The sequence below is a fragment of the Pygocentrus nattereri genome, chromosome 29, assembly GCF_015220715.1.
Source record: "Pygocentrus nattereri isolate fPygNat1 chromosome 29, fPygNat1.pri, whole genome shotgun sequence".
Taxonomy (NCBI): Eukaryota; Metazoa; Chordata; class Actinopteri; order Characiformes; family Serrasalmidae; genus Pygocentrus; species Pygocentrus nattereri.
This window is the reverse complement of record NC_051239.1, coordinates 21,064,794-21,082,368: the sequence shown is the minus strand read 5'-3', so window position 1 is coordinate 21,082,368 and position 17,575 is coordinate 21,064,794. Positions and strand designations below refer to the sequence as shown.

General features: G+C 39.2%; 1 protein-coding gene across 5 annotated transcripts in view; it reads left to right on the top strand.

Moving 5' to 3' along the window:
• Positions 1-9,244: 9,244 nt before the first annotated feature.
• The window catches only part of unm_hu7912 (un-named hu7912), a 34,247-nt gene continuing 25,916 nt past the window's right edge, over positions 9,245-17,575 (top strand). For 2 of the 5 annotated variants that reach the window (XR_001858371.2, XR_005129904.1), the window contains exon 1: positions 9,245-9,596. The gene's annotated coding sequence lies outside the window, so the exon portion shown is untranslated. Of the gene's footprint in view, positions 9,597-9,707; positions 10,094-17,575 lie in introns of those variants that run through there. The other 3 variants (XM_037536095.1, XM_017709504.2, XM_017709506.2) reach the window with 3 other exon arrangements.

The window sequence follows — 17,575 nt, the reverse complement described above, 5'->3', positions numbered from 1 at the left end:
GCTTCTTAGGCTCATGCAAGAAATAAAAATTATACATGGAATACATTTCCAAAGTACTACTTTAATTTGAGGGGTGGTGTAGAATTCTTGCTTAGATGTGACTATAAAGTTGAAAAATTACCTGTTAAATTGTCCAAATTTCATAAACAGGACCTACTGGCTTGGGCACTGGTTTATAAGTTATTATGTGGAATAATAGGAATATCTATTTTAAGACTTAATCTCTCTTTTTAAAAAAAATGTTGTATTTGGAATTATGTTTATTTATTTAACGTGTATCCTGCCTTCCGCCCGATGACCGCTGGGATAGGCTCCAGCACCCCCCCGCGACCCTGTGTGTGTGTGTGTATGTGTGTGTGTGTGTGTGTGTGTGTGTGTGTATTTACCGTGTAAACACACCCCTGGCTGTTGGTTGTTGTTATGTGATCGTATGAATCCATTAATATAAAAAAATATCAAAGCAGACTGGCGGTTTACTGGACGTGACGTAGAGCACACAAGTCGTGATGTAGAACGCACAAAATACTGGAGATGCGCATAGCTGCACACGGAGTGGAAGACGGAGGGAAGAAAAGAGGAGCAAGAAAATGACTGGAGCAAAATGTGTGCTGGCGCTGCAGTAGCAGAGAGAGAGAGAGTGAGTGAGAGAGAGAGAGAAAGAGAGAGGGAGAGAGAGATTCAGTAGCGGGGAGAGATAGAGAAATTCAGTAGTGGAGAGAGAGAGAGAGATTCAGTAGCGGGGAGAGAGAGAGAGAGAGATTCAGTAGCGGGGAGGGAGAGAGAGATTCAGTAGTGGAGAGAGAGAGAGATTCAGTAGCGGGGAGAGAGAGAGAGAGAGAGAGAGATTCAGTAGTGGAGAGAGAGAGAGATTCAGTAGCGGGGAGAGAGAGAGAGAGAGAGATTCAGTAGTGGAGAGAGAGAGAGATTCAGTAGCGGGGAGAGAGAGAGAGAGATTCAGTAGTGGAGAGAGAGAGATTCAGTAGCGGGGAGAGAGAGAGAGAGAGATTCAGTAGCGGGGAGAGAGAGAGAGAGAGATTCAGTAGCGGGGAGAGAGAGAGAGAGAGAGATTCAGTAGCGGGGAGAGAGAGAGAGATTCAGTAGTGGAGAGAGAGAGAGAGATTCAGTAGCGGGGAGAGAGAGAGAGAGGGAGAGGGATAGATAGATAGATAGATAGATAGATAGATAGATTCAACAGCACCTGTATATAAATACACACAACACCCACTTCATATACTGCGGAGCGTAACCGTAGGCTTGGCTTTCAGGGCCACCATAGTTTTTAGATATTCAGGATCAAAAGATTTCACTTTCAAAATAGCAGAACACTGATGTAACACATTTAACTTTCTTGTCTTAACCAATCCCTTACCTTGAGATACTTTTGAGTACTTGATGTTAAAACTCAGACATTTGGAAATAGCTGTGTCCAAAATTAACCAAACGCATCTTTTAATTTTGTGAGCTTTTTTAAATTGTGTAGTTACTAACCGAAAAAAAAAAAAAAAACAATTTAAAAGTTTGATATAGTATGTAAACAGGTTTTAAAGCTTATCATTCACTTCCCAGTCCTTAAAGGTACACTAACAAAAACAGTGTTTTTAATTCTGTTTAATTTTGGTCTGTTTAATTCTTAAAGGATAATGAGAGGTTGGAAAATGGTATAGTCAAGCAAAAATTTGTTATTAGGTTATTAGGTTTAGATACACAAACCCAAGCTTAAGTACACATTACTTAACTCTTAACTCATAAGTAGACCACAAGGAAAGCAATGAATGAATGAATGAATAAATGTATGAATAAAAATACAAGACAAATGGACCATATAGACTTTAAAAAATACAAAATGTAGGTAAATATAAAATCGTAGAAACAAACGTTTCTGTTGTTTTTCTGTGGTATGCCGTAGTCAATGTCCTGCTGAAAAAAATGAAAAGAGCAAGACCTGATGGGTTTGTATCAAATGGAAAGTGGCTTAATGATTACATCTAGATGACCCCCAAGACTTTTGAAATAACATGCTGTTGACTGATGAGTTCAATGTGGAACTTTTTAGAACACATGGGTCCTGTTACATCTGGTGCAAAGCTAATACCACCATACGAACATCTTACCAACGTTCAAACATGGAGATGGTAGTGTGATGGTCTGGGCCTGCTTTGCTTCTGCAGGATATGAATGACTTGTCGTAATTGATAGAATGAATTCTGCTCTCTATCAAAAAATGCTGAAGAAAAATGCTTACCTGTCAGTTCCTGACTTAAAGCTCAAGAGCAGTTGGGTTATGCACAGGGCCAAAGCACACAAGCTCTGAATGGCTAAAAAGAAAGAAAATAAAGGCCTGCAAATGGGCTGTTTGTGCTCAAAAACCCCAACTGTAGCCGATTTAAAACAATTCTGCAAAGAATCGAGGCTCAAAATTCCACCATTCCAGCAAGGTTTTTGTGTTTACTCATATTGTCTTCATCTAATATGAAAATTTGTTAGCAAAAAAAAAAAATAGCAAAAATAAAAAAACAGTGGGTGAGGGGCAAATACTTTTTCACAGCACTGCATGCTGGATCATGTATGCCATTTAGTCTCATATTTAATAGCCAACTATTTATGCATTGTCAAAACAGATTTACTTTTTAAAGTACCATTGATGAGACCCGAAATAACTGTTGCAAAGATTATTATGTTATTCCTTAGTTTATTAGATCAATCTCACACACAGCTAAGAAGAAGAAAACGAAATATGTAATAACATTTATTAGAAGAGTCTAAATGTGTCAAGTGCATAATGAATGCTATCATTTGTTGCACGAGTCATGTTCATCTCAAGACTCAACAACATCATCATGCAGGAGACAAGGGCTTAACTGGGAAAGGCCTCCTTATAATTAGAATAGTATAGAATAAAAGAATTACATAACCTCTTTGGGAAATATGAAATAAATAAATAAAAATAAACAAATTACATAATAATAATAAATATTAGAGGCAGAAGAGGAAAAGAGAGAGAGAGATCTCTTCAGCCATTAATGAAGTCATTTTCATTTTTTTCTCCATGGGATGACCTACTTTATGAGCATGCACAGGCCAATAGTAGGAGCTTGATGTGAGAATGTTTATGGTGGGTCCTATGTTAGTTTTCATTCAGATTCCATGTGAAAAGAGCAGGACAGAATCCTCCTAATAAGCTTTGAATGGGAATTAATTTCTATGACACATTCTTATGTGGCACAGCTTCCCATAGAACATTCTCCTTATTGGTCTCTTTGTTGAATTCTTTTTTGTTGGAGAGACTGATTTTTTATTCCTGGTGTCAAGCTGAATAAATAGCAACTCATGCAGAGAAACCCACATGTATTTTTTGGTTACCAATTTGAATCTGTCTTTAATGATACATGTTAACTATGATAATAATGTAAGTAGGCAGCTCATGGTTGTCCAAACAGTAGACTTATTGTGTCATGTCTTTATTCAGCATTTTCAATAAGCAGTTGCAGCTGTGCTGTCTTAGAAAGAGTGTGTCTGAAAGAGATGTCACCAAAATCAATTTGGGCAAAGAATTAGCATTAACTGAGATAATAATAGCAAAGAAATCTGATCAGTGCAGACTTTGTTTCATAGGCTTTTAGTATAACAGACCATTATTGCCATGTCAAGTTTGCCAGTTCCTGGTTCAAGCAATAATAATCAAAAGAGCTTTGTAAAGGAAATAATTAAACAAACAGAATGATGAATTAGCTCTGACTTACACATCTAGTCTGACTATCAGTCCTTGTTACCCAGGAGCACCAATAGTGCATTTTATACAGTTCTCTCTATTGGAAAAGATAGAATGAAAAATTCCTGTAAGGAACAGAGTAAAATGGCAGCTACATATCCAGGCTGAGAAAACTAAAGGCATTTTTAATGATGCCAATCCCCGGTCTTGGGATAACCTAAGGCCCAGCAATGAATGTTTGCCTAACCCTAAACCTTTTTCTATAAGAGAGAAAGTAAGGATATGGTGTCAGATACATGCATCCAGGGGTACCACATGCATGATATTCATTAATACCCATTAGTATAATATAATGTTATAACAGTTCATGGAATATTATGTAGACCTAAACAAATAAGTAGGAGATTTGTGTTTCCAATTTTTTGCGTGATTTAACAACTTACAGGGAAATTCCTCTAAATGAGTATTTCTGCACAATTCAATCACTAAGTTACAAATAAATACATTCAGAGTAGTTTGATGTGAAATTATGCATTCTTGTGTCTGTAGTTTCTTTACAGTGGTTCCGATTTGTCTATAACACAAATATAACCATTTTATTCGCTATACAAAATAATCAGTAAAACTACACGTCGTCTAGTGTCTCTAATTTCTTTACAGTGGTGCCAATTTGTCTATAACACAAATATAACCATTTTATTCGCTATACAAAATAATCAGTAAAACTACGTGTCATCAGAATTTTAATTTTATATCGACAATGGTAAAATAGTGGTAAATATTCCTTGTGGACTGTATTCCCTTACAGTAGCCCATATATCCATCTTAACCATGAATGCTTTCATGTTTTAAGCAAAAACCTTAACTCAAAATGATTATAAGCAGTGTCTTAGACATCAGATAACATTCATAACCATTTCAGGTAATAGCTTTCTGTAGACTTTACTGCCGTTAAACACCTAGTGCTTTGGTTCCCTACACCTCCACTATAAACAATTCTGACTATTAGATTAGATGTTTTTTTGAATATCACATTTCAGTCCACTATGTTTACACCTTAACCTTTTAATTATGCAGAATTTTGAAAAAAATATTTTTTAATTGAATTAAATCTAATTCCCATTTAATGTTTTACACCGTTATTAATGAAAGTTTGCCTGAACCTCTGCACCTCATCAGTGTTCGTCAAAGAAACTATAAAACACAGAATCTCACTTTGCATCCTCAGAGCAGGTGAAGTGATCCTTTGCAGTTAAGCCATTTTCCCTTAGTTGATACATCCAGAAATGAGCATCTATACCATGTTACTGCATTGCAGCAATGCAGAGCTACAGAGGTTCATAAAACATCATTAATCTAAAAGCAGCAAATGCACTGCTTCAACCTTTCTATTTTATTACACTACAAGCCAGTTACTACCCCATCTGCCTCGCAAACATAGATGCCATGATAGTGTTAGTAAATTTCACGTGGTACAAAATGAATGGACGTTTCTCTTTCCACAACAGAGAGCACTAGATCTGACCGTATTTCTCTAAATGGACACATAGTTTTATTTCTAACTTAATGTCTACCTTGTGTTAATCAAACCTTCATAAAGTATATTTCTTCTGTCTTCATTCAGAGCCCTCCTTATTCTTTGTGCTATAAAATAATTCTGAACTGTGTAATTCTGGAATTTTTGGCCAGTGCACTGTCAAGTAACCATGGATACCAGAGTCATTTTCTCAAAACATGGTCATAAAATGAGTGCTTTTCATAGAAAGGCATGGATTTTTAAATCACATGTTTACATGATATTTGCCAATTTGCATAATCTCTCTTTAGCCATCTTAAAGATATTCACAGATATTCGGAGTAGGTTTGGGCAAAAGGTCTAAACCCTAGAGAAGAGGAAGGAATAAAGAAATAAGGAATAAAGAAAAAAGAAACCGTTCTCCTCTCTGTCTATATGCCCTGGCAATACATATTACCAGACATTACCAGAAAATCCATGGAAGGAGGGTGCTAGTAGTAATTCTGAAATCATATTTATAGAGCTACTTTCTATCCTTCCACCCAAAAATACCTAAAAGATTGAAATGAATGTACAAGAGAATGACAAAAGAACGAAATATAAATATTTGATTCAGTACTGAAACAAACCAGGAAATATGATGTTAATTCTTTGATCAGAAGCAAAGGTATTTCTAATCAGACATCTCAGTTCAAGCTCAAGATAAAATATTCAAGAGGAGAACTCCAGAAAGGGGAGCGGGGAGTCCTGCTGTGCAGGAATTTGAACTAAGCTCAATTTATTTTTTCTGTTGCTAGAACAACAGAGCACTTTCACATGAGGAAAGATGCCCAGCCTCCAAATATTTATCTTGGTTAACCCTCTTCTTCTCGCAAAACACTGGTTATGTGATATGTGACAGGCTACCATACTTGCAAGATGGACTAAATTTTGCCCATTGCACTGAGCATGCCAAGCCCTACTGCCCACGCGTGCAGAATGTAAAAATAAACTGGAGATTATGCAATGCTGCAAACCAGCATCTCCAAAGTTCCCAGGGGAGTGTATCTTTGGCGCATACCCATCCTTCCTAGAAACAACTCCTCTTTTATTTTCACATTGCTCTCCCCCTCCTACTCTACTCTTAAGCAGTTTTGTGGTTCACAGCACTCCATTATGGCTATAAGGATTAAGAAGAAAGATTCTTATTTTTAAATTTGAATAAAGTCTTATGTATGCATTTTACAGGATAGAATACATTGTGAAAGTTCTGCTGTGTAACATGTGGTTCCTCCATGTTGTTTTTTCCAAAAAATATGTACAAAACTCTCAGAATCTCCTGATTACAGTAACATTTATTTTTAAAAAGGTAAGCTGTAGGGTGAATGTAACGGGGCATAAAATATCTATAACTGATTTTTGTTTTCAATCCAGATGGTGAGAATTTGTCCGGGGTGCCCAAATTTCTTCTTCTTTCTGTCGTGGGGGGCAATAGTATAATGTACGCAGCAGGACGAGGAACAAAAAGACAAAACAGTATGTGCTTGCTGTGGCTGCTACCAGCAAGGATTTCTCTTTAAGGCACAGGTTGCTTTCACTTCCTACAAAACACAGTGAACTGTAAGGTGTAAAAATAAACATTTACCTCTGCTTTCTCATTAAGAAAGTCCCTTAATGGAGGCTTAGCAATCTCAAGAGAGCGAGAGTGTGGTGAGCTCCCCTTACCAGTCATCAACAGCCCAGAGGACAGGAAAATCAATATATGCAAAAGAAATTACAGTATTATCTGCTGTGAAAAGATGACAAGCCCACTAGACCCACTTGCTTAATCAGCCTGGCAACTGTAATGATTAAACAGTGAGTTCTTGTGAAATTCAATTCAAGAAAATTACAATAATCACAGTCTTTGCTAAAAGCAGAGTAAAAGTATTCTACTTGATTGATCATGAACATAAAAAGTGAACTTAATTGCATTGACAAATATTAGTATTTCAAGAGCTACATAAAAACTACACTGATTTATTTCTGCCATATTAAAGACCCAAATACAGTAATTTAAATACTTTTCAATTAACTTTACTCCAGCCATTTTTGATGTTTTGCAGAAAAATAAATACCAGCATAAGTCACTTCAGTACACTGCAAATGTAGTCGTGTGGCAATAGGTGTTAGCTTGATTAATCTCCGCGGAAGCCTCTAAACAACAGGATCTGCAGCCAATACATTGATCTTCTCTCTGCACCACCGAGACACCTGGTGACATGCTTATGGACAGTATCCCAATGCTCTCTGTGTCATCTCAAGCACAGGCCTGCAGCTGAGAAGAACTTGCTGACTCTCTGGCATTGTGCTTGAGCCTCACGCCTTGTGCAGTGTGGGAACAGCTCTTGTCACACTGCATCATATCAGACCCATATGGGAACAGGCAGATGGAGGGTAGGCTCAACCGATGGGGAGCTTGATGTGTTGCCATGCCAATAACAGTGATGGGCTTTTTAGTGCAGGAGTGGTGCAGTATAAAGCCTTATGTGAAACACTGCGTAATTTTTATCTTCTTTATTTTTGTTTTGTATTTTTAGTTCCCAATTTTGGTGTCTGTGTACCCTAACTAATCAGCTAGTTAACAGGGTTTATTCCAGGACCAGGGCTGGTAACGTATGCTATAATTGGTTGACACGCATAGGCAAACTATTCCATGTTTTATGCACATAATTAATGCATAACTTCCAAACGAATGCTCTTGACATGCACCCGACATGATGATAAAGTGAGTCATTGCTAGATACTAACAAAGCCACTGATAATTAGCTGATGAGCTGGATCAGATCATTTTTGGGCAAGAAATATTTAAAGCTGTTTAGGGCTGAAGGTTCCCAGGACTGCAACAGAGAATCATTTGCTCTACAGAAATCAGAGCATGGAAAAACAAAAGAACCGCTAAAAAAAGAGACACAGACACATGCACTGTGCATTGACCATCACACTCCAACGCAAGTTCAACAGAACAAACACAGGGAGAGAAAGATTAACAAAAATGAATACATTTTGAAAATCCCTTTTGTTGACGGCATCATTTGTGCTGTAAAGAAAGATTAGCACTCTGAAGAGTGAACAGCTATGGCCCAACAGACAGCATAAAAACCTACGGTGAGCTTAATTACAAATGTGCCAATTTCAACGACCAAAAACTGCTGACTACAGAACTGTCACTCATCAGAAGAAAATAAGTGGAAACTACAAACCACCTTTATTTGACTACTGGCTTGACTGAGTCAGCCTACATTGCTCATCAGGAAAAAATCCACAAGATCGACCTTTTATGTAGGTGGATTCTTTCCGAAAACTCCTCCTGCGTTATATTTCTGCATAGTTCTATATGGTTTCATTAGTTCGTCCCTCTGTCAATCTCTCAATTTATGGGATTGGGGGTGTGGTCTCCTGTTTTGATTGACAGAGAGTATCCTACTATGCCTTCTACTGCGTAGTTGAACAATGTCCAGTTAAACAACGTCTTATTAGAACAAATCCAAACAAAGCACAAGACCTTTGTAATTGAAATCTCCCGAAGTCTATTGGGAAGACTGGGCCACGACATATACTCCGTCGGCGTGAAACGTGCGCACTCTCTCTCTCTCTCTTTCTCTCTCTCCCCCTCACTCTCTTTCTCTCCCCCTCACTCTCTCTCTCCCTCTATCTCTCTCCCTCACACTCTCTCTCTCTATTTCTCTCTCTCCCTCAGTCTCTCTGTCTTCCTCACTCTCTCTCTATCTCTCTCCCTCACTCTCTCTCTCTCACTCTCTCTTTCTCTCTCTCCCCCTCACTCTCTCTCTTTCTCTCTCTCCCCCTCTCTCTCTCTCTCCCTCTCTATCTCTCTCCCTCACTCACTCTCTCCCACCCTCACTCTCTCTCTCTGTCTCTCTCCCTCACTCTCTCTCTCCCTCCCTCACTCTCTCTCTGTCTCTCTCCCTCACACTCTCTCTCCCTCACTCTCTCTCTCCCTCACGCTCTCTCTCTCCCTCACTCTCTCTGTCTTCCTCACTCTCTCTCTATCTCTCTCCCTCACTCTCTCTCTCTCTCTCTCTCTCTCCCTCACTCTCTCTCTCTCTCTCTCTCTCTCTCTCTCTCTCACACACACACACACACACACACAAGCGCATTTATACCTTATTGCACTTTCGAAGAGATACGCAGTCACACCCCTTATCGCAGTACGCCCCCGATATACGCAGGCGAGCAATAACACTTCAGGAGTTTGATGCAACCTCGCAGAACGTAATGGAGAGCACATAATCGGTCAAACAGACGGCTTCTGCTCCAGGAGTTGCACCCAGAGATCGCGCATATCCTAAACGACTGCTGCTGCTGCTCACTACGACATTATGGGTGAACACGGTAAGCCAGACGACCCTGCTCTTATCTGCGTGCACTTAATATCTGAAATATTTGAATAATTAGTGAGGTGTTAACACGACTGACCTCGATAATCTCTAATGATGTCATTTTTTCAGGAAGGCGCATGTCGTTTTACTAGCGATGCTGCACAGTGCGGGGGCAGTACTGCTCGCCGTGTAACGAGAGCCAAGTGTGCTGTTTTTCTTGTTCCTGTGACGCAAGACTTTGTTCACACACGAAAACGGGCAGCTTTGACTAAAGATAGATTCGTTAAGCCGTAAAATATGTAGAACGATCTAAAGAGAGGACACTGTAGGTTGGGTGACGTACTTCGACTGTATTGCGGCCATGCGGACTGTAATCTGAGGCTGCTTTCCAAACTCTTTCTAGCGGCCTGTAAAGTAAAGCAGCCCAGCCTGTGTCTAAAGTAGGCTAGAAGGTTGTGTCATTGTATGGTATCGAGGAGGCAGTGCTGATGGTATGTAGTGGTTCTTGAGGTAAGTAATGCAAAGAATTAACGGCTGTTAAAAAACCGAGTGACTTCTCTGAACAAGGAGAATATTTTGGGATTTTGAAGTAGTCATTAAGGATGCAATTGTTGAAATTATGCTCTTTTTTATATTACAGATTACTTTAACCTATGTGTAACTTAAATTAAATTAAATGAAATAATGATATGATGTCGGCACACCCTTTGCAGCTATAAGAGCTTCAACTCTTCTGGGAAGGCTTTTCACAAGGTTTATGAGTGTGTTTAAGTGAATTTCTGACCGTTCTTCCAGAAGCACGTTTGTGAGGTCAGACACTGATGTTGGACGAGAAGGCCTGGCTCACAGTCTCCGCTCTAATTCATCCCAAATGTGTTCTGTCAGGTTGAGGTCAGGACTCTGTGCATGCCAGTCAAGTTCTTCCACACCAAACTCGCTCATCCACGTCTTTATGGACCTGCTTTGTGCACTGGTGCGTAGTTGTGTTGGAACAGGAAGGGGCCGTCCCCAAACTGTTCCCACAGATTTGGGAGCACGAAATTGTCCAAAATCTCTTGGTGCTAAAGCATTAAGAGTTCTTTTCACTGGAACTAAGGGGCCGAGCCCAACTCCTGAAAAACAGCCCCACACCATGATCCCCCCTCCACCAAACTTTACACTTTGCACAATGCAGTCAGACAAGTCCTGTTCTCCTGGCAACCGCCAATCCCAGACTCGTCCATCGGATTGCCAGACAGAAGCGTGATTCATCACTCCAGAGAACACGTCTCCACGGCTCTAGAGTCCAGTGGTGGCGCTTTACACCACTGCATTCCGCGCTTTGCATTGTGCTTGGTGATGTAAGGCTTGGATGCAGCTGCTCAGCAATGGAAACCCATTCCATGAAGCTCTCTATGCTGTTCTTAAGCTGATCTGAAGGCCACATGAAGTTTGGAGAAAGTTGGTGACCTCTGTGCACTATGCCCCTCAGCATCCGCTCTGTCATTTAACGTGGCCGACCACTTCATGGCTGAGTTGCTGTCATTCCCAATCGCTTCCACTTTGTTATAATACCACTGACAGTTGACTGTGGAATATTTAGTAGTGAGGAAATTTCATGACTTGACTCCTGAGAGCGACCCATTCTTTCACTAATGTCTGTAGAAGCAGTCTGCAGGCCTAGGTGCTTGGTTTTATACACCTGTGGCCATGGAAGATTTGAAGATATGAATTTAAAGTTTTGGATGGGTGACTGAATATTTTTGGAAATATATTGTATGTCAGAAAATGGATTTATAGATACAGTTTTGCATCTGTTGTGTCTGATAATGTTCCATAGATTTTCCAGGATAGGGTTATGTGTGAAATAGAGCTGCAGGTGAAAGCTGATCCAACTGATTTCTGAACCTTCTATTATTTTCAAAATTGTTAGCAAATCCAAACTTGATATTACCAGTTGAGAAGTCTGTCAGTTTTTTTGAGTCACACATTAAGCAATGTGCACTTAGCATAATACTACTAGAAGCTAGACAAGTTGTTGTTTAGCTAACATAGGATGGCATGGTGGTGCTGTGCTCAGCGTGTGCACCTCTCTGGACCTAAATGAGAGTGGACTGGATGAGAGCCATTGGGTGGAGAGTCACCACAAGCACAATATAATGTAGTTGTGCAGAAGACATCTGCTGGATACCTTAGACTCTAGGGATGAAGTCAAGGAGTAAACAGATTATTTCAGAGCTCCAGTTGCACCTTTTGCACTTTAAACTTTTGGAATAGTATGACTCAAATAAATGGAGGCACATTTTTGTAAGTACAGGGAGAGGTCACAATATAAATTATATTCCATTAAGCTTCCCTCTATAAATTACAGGGAAAGTTAATGGAGACAATGTAGTGTGTGATGCAAGTGTCTAAGACAGTCGGTGACTGGCTGTATGAGAGATCACCCAGAGTGCTTCTGACTTGCTCCTATATCTTTCTTCTGCAGCCGGTTGTGAGAACACCTTCACACTGAACACTTTGCATAAAAAGAAGGACCTTTTGAATACATATAGTTGGAAATCCCCGTAGTCTGTCACTGTTGAAATTGTATTTATTTTCTTCATATTTTCTTGTTATTCCTTCTACATTTTGTAGTTAATAATAATAATAATAATAATAATAATAATAATTTGTACTTATATAGCACTTTTCATGCTGGCGGCAGCTCAATACACTTTACAGACAGGTGATAAAGTTAAATAGCAAAAATAATTATTAATTTAGAATCGTATAAGAAAATGACACGGATCAATTTAAAAGATAAGTACCAAAAGACATAGCATTTAACTAAAACTCTATGTTAAAGAGATATATTTTAGATGCTTCTTAAAAGTGTGCACTGAGCTTGACTGTCTAATAAAAGTTCCACATTTTAGAAACATAACTGAACGAGGCCTCTCCATGTTTTCTGTATTTTACAGAAGGTATTTGCAGAACTTGCAGTATCTGCATGCCTAAGATAATTTGTTGGAACATAAAAAAGCAGACACTCTGTGATGTAAGCGGATGCTAGGTCATCAAAAAACGTTTAAAGAAGAACTTTAAAATCTATTCTGAACGGTACAAGTAGCCAGAGTGCAGTTCATTTTAAAAGGGAGTAATATCATTCATTTTTTTTGTTTTTTGTTAGGATGCATGCTGCTGCATTTTGTATGAGTTGCAACGGATGTTATGTTTTCTTAGGAAGTCCAGTAAGAAGAGCATTACAGTAATCAACTATGCTAGTTGTTATTCCCTTTTCCTTAACTGGGGTCTTCTTTGTTCACCAGTGTTAATGCTTGAATATAGTCCCATAAATACCTTTCTTAGGTATGGAACGGAACACAGTTTACAGTTTACGTGTTCAGATGGTAGAAGTTTCAGGGAATTTTAGGGAAATTTTTTGGGTCAATTACAATTACAGTTGCAATTATAAAGTATTTACATGTGACAGTGTAACATGCCATATGTTGTTATTTTCTGGAGACCCTGGATTACTCAGATATGCTATTGTTTGACATGTAAATGCTAACAGAAATTTGATATCATTATGTATGTGGGTCACTTTTGATAAAAAATTTACTTAGTGCCTGCTAAATTTTGTATTTTTTAGGTGTAGATCTTGAATTTGGTGAAATCTTGAAAACAAGTTCACTTGTTGTTCAGAAATTGTTAGTCAAATCAAATCAAATTTATTTGTATAGCACTTTTTACAACGGATGTTTCCACAAAGCAGCTTCACAGAATTCCAGTAAAGACAAAGTTTTAACATGAAAAACCCCCAGGTGAGCAAGCCTGGGGCGAAAGGGCTGAGGAAGAAACCTTGGGAGGAACCAAGGCCCACAAGGGGGGACCTGTCCTCCTCTGGTCAAACTACCTACAAAATTATTGTGCTACTAATAGTAATAGTAGTAGTATTAGTAGTAATAGTTAGGTGTCCATGAGAAACTTCAATGTAGGGTGAGCAGCTAGTCCAAGGCAGCTGGCGGTAGCTGGGGCGTGGGCAGCTGGTCTGAAACGGGTAGCAGGAGAACTCGACAGTCAGTCATCCATCAGTGTGTGGCCGGACATGTGGGCAGTTGTTTACTTGTGTGGTGGAAATCGCTGGGTGACAAGTAATAATGAAAGTCTCTGAGTCTGTATCAAAGTGAGTAACAGGTTTATTAAAAAGCGAACATGACAAAAAATGGATTCTCTCTCCCTTTTCCTATATCTTTCCTAGCTGTGTGTTGTGCTTCTTATAGCCTTCTGTCATTCCCCCGCCCTTACGTTCCTTTCATGGCAGTAAGCATTAGTCAGCATTATTCTCAATTGTACACCATTCTCTTACATGTTTATCTTATACGACCTGTTTACAGCGAGCAGCCAAGCAAAACATCCAGATTCGACCCGTAGCCTTGTGGCTAGGCGCCACTGCCTTGCTGCATCTATCTTCACACTCTGCTTCTGTTCTCATAGCGAGGTCACTTCCACTTATCTCCTGAGATACAAAACAATCCCGCTACCTCTCGGCCACTGTGACATTTAGAATCATCCTTAAGCATAATAGCTCAAAAGGCATATTTCAACACTATTAAATACATTTCCACGACACTTGGAAAAAGGTAGGGAGTTTTGTTCTGTTTGGGTGTGTGTAAAACAGAGAATGTGAACATTTCCAGATTGTGGCTAACGACTCCGGCAGATCTGACTATGACAGCTTAACTAAAAGGAGAGAACCAGAAGGACACACAGACACGAGAGCACTCTGAGACAGTCTGGCATCCCTCCGCTCCACCGTCCACAAACCCGAGTGTTCACATGCGAGCACCGTGATGACAGCACCAGTGTCTCAGGTTACGGATCTGCTGACTTTATCTAAGGGGAACATTAACTACCAAAAGCTAAACTGAACAAGTGGGTTTTCAGCCTAGATTTGAAGAGTCCCGAACATTTTCTGGAAGATCATTCCAGAGTTTGGGGGCTTCATAAGAAAAAGCTCTTCCCCCAGTTGAAGCCTTCTGAATTCTGAAAACTATTAATAAGCCAGCACTCTGTGATCTGAGTAATCGTGGTGGCTCGTAATAGGAAATAAGGTTTTGCAGGTACTCAAAACTAATTACATCTACCTGCTTTCTTTCCGAGTATACAATCACCCATATGTCCGGCTGGACACTGAAGGACGACCGACTGCCGAGCCCTCCTGCTTCCCACTTCAGACCAGCTGCCCACGCCCCAGCTGCCACCACCTGCCTTGGACTAGCTGCCCACCCTACACTGATGTTCTCATAGACTCCTAGCTATTCCTAATACCAATATTACTGCTATTAATATTAGTAATATAATCACTTGTAGGTAGTTTGACCAGAGGAGGATGGGTCCCCCCTGGTGAGCCTGGTTCCTCCCAAGGGTTCTTCATCAGTTCTGAGGGAGTTTTTCCTTGCCACTGTTGCCCCTGGCTTGCCCACCGGGGGGTTTCTGTACATTCTTACAGTCCTGTTGAAACTCTGTCTTTTCCGAAATTCTGTAAAGCTGCTTTGTGACAACATCCATTGTAAAAAGCGCTATACAAATAAATTTGATTTGATTTGATTAAAATTCATATCGAACGATATCGATACATATCGCAACAAATGTCAAATCATTATTTCTTTAAAGCTTGAGGCTGATTTTTGCTCCTGAGTTGTTAATTGCTGTTTTAAAATATGCTTTATGGTCGGAATACGACAAGCACCCAATGGTGGAACAATTCACTACTCTGTCATGGGAGAGTGGTTGGCTGTTTGTATCAGCTGGAAAAGCAAGGCGCAGTTTTTTTAATGGTCATTTAAGAAAGAAAAAGATTATTTTTAACTATCTTGTTACAAATGCTAAACCAACAACAGTGCTAAACTGTTTAGTTTCTCAACAACGTCAAGGTTTTATGAAAAGCAAACATTAGCTGGCTCGCTACATCAGTGATGGATCACACCGCCTTACTGCCATCACTCCCCACATCCATGTCAGAGTATATCACAGTATTCAAACACCGGCTAGCAGACGAATAACACCAGACAAACAGAGTCCTACTTTTAGGTATGTTAAAACTGAAAGCATTGCTTTTGTGTGTTGCTTTATCTACAGTATCAGTTCTCTGTGATGGAGCGCTGCTTCAAGTTAGCCAGTTGCTAAAAACAGCAAGTTAGCCAGTTGCTAGAAACAGTGTTCTCCCACTCTCTAATGCCTCACAGATTCCTCAGTTTACTTTTGTTTAAATCAGGGCTGTAACTAACATGAACCCTCTTCTTTCTTTCACTTCCGTTGCTCGAGAATGCACTAATACTAAAATATGACTTTTTGAGCGCTGCAACAGAGTTTTAGTTGAGAGGAGCACACGTCGTTTAATGCTGCAGAAGCTTGTTAGGATGTTAGGATGGAAAGAGGTGAGTTTAAGACAGGTGCAGTTACACCACTGATCTCGTCACTCACGCTTGGTCTCAAGAGAGCAGATCGCCGATCGCTCCACTCAAACGGAATGTATAACTCTTTTTTTACTCATCACCCCCTCCCTCTCTATTCATGTCGAAAAACCGGTGTATTATATCACAGATTTATCGAACCTTTCTTATTGTTCTGTCGAAGAAAAGTTATATTGTATTAATTATCATTATTGTTTTATCATCCAGCCCTAGGCTGACATGTTTTTCATTGATTTTCTGTCGTCTTGGATTCATGCTCAGTGCTAAAACTGATACACAGTAAGAAAGCCTTTATTTTTAATTACAAATTGAGTTGCATATTTAATATCAGATATTTCTAATACTCAGAATCAATGAAAATTGAAAGCCCTTTGTTTATAATATGAAGGCTAAAAGCAGAGATGTAGTATCAGAGTAGTGAGTGGGGTTTGGGTGATTTTGTACCTGGATTGCTGGTTGATGGATAACCATAAGTGGATCAAATTACTCTGGATGGTGAGAGTCTGCTGAGTGGTGTGGTGTATGAAGTATGCCACTGTTTTAACCCATTTTGTTGGAATCTGAAGGCCAAACAGCAGAGCAATAATATCAGGATTGTAGGTAATATTCCAAGCCACATTACTGACTGATGCTGACGTCACAGCTCGATGACATTACACTTGCTAGTTAGGGACAGGTCTGCTGAATGTCCTGTTATGTGGAGCATGTTGCAACTTAAACTGTCTGACGTTATGAAGACTAGAAGTGACCTACCTGTTCTCTGGGTCTCAAGGGTTAAAGATCATATTAACTCAATATCAGATAACTATTAATATTAGAAATGTACATTTTATTTGTCTATTTCCTTTATATTTGTTTTTTATAGTTTTTAATTAATTACTGCAATCTGTCAATAATTTTATCTTTTATTTGTTATTATTATTGTTTTTACTGTTTATTTTTATTGTATTTTACTTCCCCACCTTTCTCCCTATTTTATTTTGTGTGATTTAGATTTTGTGCTAAGGCACCCCTGAAAACGAGAACTTAGGTCAGTGCATCTGCCTTATTAATAAAATAAAATAAAATACATTTAAAAACTAAATAAATGATGAGCTGAAATATAGTCTCATGTATGAGTCTTACAGTATAAGGAGTTAATCAAAAAATTTATTGACATATGACATGTATTAACAAAAATGTATTGAGTACATGGCTCAATAAATTACTTAAAAAAATTTAGTTACTGAGTAACTTTTCCTTTCCATATAATTTGAGCAAATGAGCATATTGCATTACACTTCAGATGTACTTTGTTTGGGTGTGTATTATTTGGAGGTGTTGTAGGAAGTGGGAGGACACTGATCAGCCTTGTCTCAGCAGGATGAACAGATGGTTTTCGAGGCTGGCTGATGGGAGAGGCACTGTTTCTAGCATGCTTTGTTATTAACACTAAATAGCTAAAATCTCAGACGTACTGTCATATGTGCAAATGAATAATGCATCATAAAGCATTTTGTCTTTCAATCTTTACTCTGCTGCAGACAGTAATATGAGAGGAAACAGTTCATTGCTC